Source organism: Triticum urartu, unplaced genomic scaffold (genome assembly GCF_056163025.1).
Source record: "Triticum urartu cultivar PI428250 unplaced genomic scaffold, HENAU_Tu73 scaffold2, whole genome shotgun sequence".
NCBI classification, from domain to species: Eukaryota; Viridiplantae; Streptophyta; class Magnoliopsida; order Poales; family Poaceae; genus Triticum; species Triticum urartu.
In genome coordinates, this window is record NW_028260368.1 from 1383045 (window position 1) to 1388557 (window position 5513).

Here is a 5513-nt window from a genome sequence, read left to right on the forward strand (position 1 = left end):
TTAATCGCACACCACTTTTAGCAATGGCTCGTAATGCGGCATCTCTTCCACTACCAGCGCCCTTTACCATAACTTCTGCTCGTTGCAAACCTACTGTACGAATAGCATCTACTGCTGTTCTTTGACCAGCATAGGGTGATGCTTTTCTTGAGCTTTTGAATCCACAAGTACCGGCCGAGGACCAAAAAAACCACCCGACCTTGTGGGTCTGTAACAGTTATAATGGTATTGTTGAAACTAGCTTGAACATGAATAACCCCTTTTGTTATTCTACGTGCACTCTTCCGTAAACTAAACGTGCATTCCTACGTAAACCAATACGCACTTTCTTACGTGAACCAATTTTTGGTATAGCTTTTGCCATATTTTATTATCTCATAAATATGAGTTAGAAATAAAAAAAAGAAAAAAAGATACAAAGATATCCGTTTCAGGGTAAAATAAACCCTTTACTTTAATTATTTTAAATGAAATTATTTTATTTGGAATTGGAACATTTCCGCGGGTACTTTTTTTTACTTTTTAGAAAGTAAAGTTCTTTTTCGAAAGATTACCCCTGTCTTTGTTTATGCTTCGGATTAGAGCAAATGACTCTAATTCGTCCACGCCTACGAATCAGTCGACATTTTGTACAAATTTTACGAACGGAAGCTCTTATTTTCATATTTCCGTATCCTTTTTAAACTATGAATCTAATCTTTTGGAAAAAATAAGTCTCTTCGCTTGAATTTTAGAACTTAGAATTTATTACCCTAGAAAAAAAAAGAAAAACCTAATCCTTTGAATCTTTGGTATCCTTCAAATCTTCGCTATCCTTCAAATCTTCGCTATCCTTCGAGTCTTCGATACGCTTCGAATCCTTATGGGGAAGTCTATAAATTATACGTCCCTTGCTTGAATCATAACGACTTACTTCAATTTTGACCCTATCCCCCATCAGTATTCGTATAGAACTAGACCGTATCTTTCCTGAAATATAGCCTAGGATGATGGTGTCATTCTCTAGCCGAACGCGGAACATTCCATTGGGTAGGGCTTCCGTAACTAAACCTTCGAAAGTTACTTTTGCTTCTCTCGGGTTTTTTTTTTCTCTCCTATTTTTTTTTCTGTCATATTTTTTTTCTCCTATTTTTCTATTTTTATTTAAAAATAGGAAGGGCGAGATAGAATTCGAGCACTATAGGCGGGGCGATTACCATATATAACATAAGACTTCTCCCCCAATTCTGTTTAGTCGAGCTTCTCGATCTGTCATTATTCCTCGAGAAGTAGAAAGAATAGCAATTCCCATTCCACCCAAAACTTTAGGAATTCCTTGATAGTTGGTATAAATTCGTAAGCCGGGTCGGCTGATACGCTTTAAAAAGGTTCTTGTTCTATATATTCCTTTTATAGTCTTTCTCTTTTGATGTCGCAAAGTTGAAACCAAGAAATATCTGTTACGTTCCTGATGTTTCCGAACACTTTCAATAAAACCCTCTCGTAGAAGTATTTTAACAATGTTTTCGGTAATATTTGTAGATACTACTCGAACTGTTCCTTTTTTATTCATGTCCGCATTTCTTATAGAGGTTAGTAAATCAGCAATAGTGTCCTTGCCCATAAGACTCTAATTCTAGGTTCCTCCTAATTTTTCTATAATCAACATGTTTTCTTTTTTTTTTTTCATTTTGGATTTTAAAACATATACGTAAAACACAATCTACTAAATTAATTCTTTGGTCTCAATTTCGCCTACTAGTATTTATAATACTTCAGGAGCTAATGAAACTATTTTGGTAAAATTCAATTCTCTCAATTCCTCGGCAATCGCGCCAAAAACTCGAGTTCCTTTTGGATTGCCTTTTTGATCAATTATAACCGCAGCATTGTCATCATAGCGGATTATTATACCGTCTTCGCATTTGAACTCTTTACATGTACGTACAATTACAGCTCGAATTACTTCGGATCTTTCTAGAGGCATTTGGGGCAATGCGTCTTTGATTACAGCAACAATAACATCACCAATACGAGCATATCGCTGATTACCAGCAGCTCCTATGACTCGAATACACATCAATTTTCGAGCTCCACTATTATCTGCTACATTTAAAAGGGTCTGAGGTTGAATCATATTATTTTGATTTCAATTTGTTATTTCAATGCAAAAGGATGAAAGAAATATTGTCTTTCCAGAAAGAAAAACCGAGCATTTTTTTTTATCTTCCATACCCCTTTTAGGGTTCTATATCTCTAATCGAATAAATTGACTTCGTATGGGCATTTTACTGGCAGCTATGGAGATAGCTGCTCTAGCTACAGTTTCAGATACTCCCCCCATTTCATAAAGTATACGACCAGGTTTAACAACGGATACCCAATATTCGGGGGACCCCTTTCCCGAGCCCATACGTGTTTCCGTGGGTCTTAGTGTAACCGGTTTGTCGGGAAATATACGTACCCATATTTTTCCACCACGACGTGCATATCGTGTTATTGCTCTTCGTCCTGCTTCTATCTGTCTCGCCGTGATCCAAGCGGGTTCAAGTGCTTGAAGAGCATATCTACCAAAACAAATACGATTGCCTCGGCAGGATTTTCCTTTCATTCTTCCTCTATGTTGTTTGCGAAATCTGGTTCTTTTGGGGTTATAGTCGATGGTTCTCTTTCTTAGTTCCATCTCTACTGCAAAACTGGACATGAGAGTTTCTTCTCATCCAGCTCCTCGCGAATGGAATCAGAAAGCATGTAAATTTCTCTAATTCATAATATTCCAAAATATTACGGTACGGATAGATACACATTAATAGATAATAGAAAAAGTTCGGTTTTTTTTATATTGAATTTGTTAAAACAGAAAAATATAATATATAGTCAAAAAAGAAGATCTAGAATATATCCAGATGTGTGTGTATATTTATCTAAATTCTATATTTATAGATAATGTAATCCTTCTTAAAAAAATCCTTATTTTTACTCTTATTGAATCGCGGTAAAGTATTCTAATTCAATAAGAATTTCGCGGGCGAATATTTACTCTTTCCTGTCTTATTTGTTAATTTATAAACTTACCAAATAAGACAATTTTTTTGGTTTGTTCCGCCATCCCACCCAATGAAGTGTTAGGATTCTTTTCAATAAAATCCTATGGAATCATAGGTTCTGTCGTTCCCACTGCTTCTCCTTGAATGGTTAGGTCTGAATCCCGCAACGGAGCTTCCAAAAAATTTCTTTCCGAGTTAATTTTCTCAGTTTTATTAACCCGGGCGGCTCTTTATTATTGCTTTAAATTTGTAGTTCTTGTTTCAAGTTACAATTTTTAATTCTCTATTATTTTTATTATATTGATGCTTTATCACATTGCCTTTTATGATGTAATTCATAGACCATACATAGTGGAATCCTATATCTTATTTATTTCCTCTTCCTTCTTTCTATCATCCCTCCCTTTATCCACATCCCTTTAGTTTTGCTTCACAACCTAGAATCCCTTTTCTTTTTTAGAGAAAAAATTGCAGTTGCTACAACTATATGACACATCTACTCATTTATGTTATGATAGAGGTATTTATTCATATAGTGACTGTTTCTTAGTTAGGATCTCGACAATACGAAGCAATAGGTTGGTTATTAGTTAATTTTCTATAATTACTAAGTTTTTTTCTTAAAAAAAGAAAAAAATAACGAGTCACACACTAAGCATAGCAATTATATTAAATGATTTATCAATTTTCATTAAATCTTATAGAAAGAGGTATAATTTCTTCTTTTGCAGGGATTTCAGGAAAAAAGTCTCTTGTCATTTTTTATTCTATCAATGGACAGAATCCGAAGACAAGATTACTTATTCTTCGTCTACGAATATCCAAATTTTTACACCTAATACTCCATAGATAGTCCGAATTGGATAGCAGCAATAATCAATTTTAGCGCGAATTGTTTGGAGGGGAAGTCTACCCTTTTTAATAGATTCGGCGCGTGCAATTTCTTTTCCTCCGAGACGACCCGCAATTTTTACTTTTACTCCCCTTATATCTGCTTTTTTAGTTAATTCAATGGCTTTTTTCATTGCCTTTCGGAATGAAACTCTATTTTTTAATTGGAAAGCTATATATTCTGCAAGAATGTTAGGCTGTCTATAAGGTTCTTTAACTTTTTCGATAGAAATATTAAATCTCTGGTTTACAGAGTTAATTTCCTTTTGTAGATCTTTCTCTAATTCTTCGATTGCTCCTTTTTTCTTTAATAAATTTGGGAATCCAATATGGATTATGACGTGGATCGTATCGATTTCTTTTTGGATTTCTATATGTGTAATTACTTCGGAACTTGAACCTGAGTCCATTTTTCTATTATGTGTAATTACTTCGGAACTTGAGTCTGATTCTATTTTTCTATTCGAGCCCTTTTTCCTATTCTTTTGTATATAGTTCTTGATACAATCCCTTATTTTTTTATCTTCCTGTAGACCTTCAGAATAATTTTTTGGTTGTGCGAACCAAAAGGAATGGTGTTTTTGGGTTGTACCAAGTCTGAAACCGAGTGGATTTATTTTTTGTCCCATATTTTTCTATTCTATATTTTTTTTACTGGGAATCGAAATCTTAGATGGATCTAAAGGTTATTTAGATTTCTTTACTATATTTAGTACAATTGTTATATGACACATGCTTTTTTTTATGGGGAAACTACGTCCTCGAGCTCGAGGTCTGAATTTCTTCATAATAGTACTCCTACTGACTTCGGCTTTAGTAATAAATAAATTCGCTTTGTCGAAATCCCTATAATGAGTAGCATTTGCGGCTGCCGAATAAACCAACTTTAAGATGGGATAAGATGCTCGATAGGGCATGAGGTTCAGTATCATAACAGTTTCCTCGTAGTAACGCCAGCGAATCTCGTCAAGAACTCTTTGTGCTTTGAAAACAGACATAGGGATACGTTTTTGTGCTTTGAAAACTCTCTCGAACTTAAGTAGACGATCGGTTGGAACTTTCCTTGCGAGTTTCCTTAGCCCACTTTTCTTCTTCTTTATCCTAGGGATATACTTTACTAGTTTGAAACTTGTCATAAATAAGGTTATTCCCCGCCTACCTTTACTTTATTTTGAATCTTTTTTTCTTCTTAATCTTTCTATTCAGAATTCAGTTAACGACGAGATTTAGTATCCTTTCTTGCATTTTCATAACTCGTGAAATGCCGAGTAGGCACGAATTCCCCCAATTTGCGACCTACCATAGGATTTGTTATGTAAATAGGTATATGTTCCTTTCCATTATGAATCGCGATTGTATGGCCAACCATTGTGGGTAGAATGCTAGATGCCCGGGACCACGTTACTATTGTTTCTTTCTCCTCCTTCATATTGACCTTTTCTATCTTTGCCAATAAATGATGAGCTACAAAAGGATTCGTTTTTTTTCGTGTCACAGCTGATTACTCCTTTTTTCCTTTTTAAAGAGTGGCATTCTATGTCCAATATCTCGATCGAAGTACGGAGGTCAGAATAAATAGAATAATGATCAATGGAA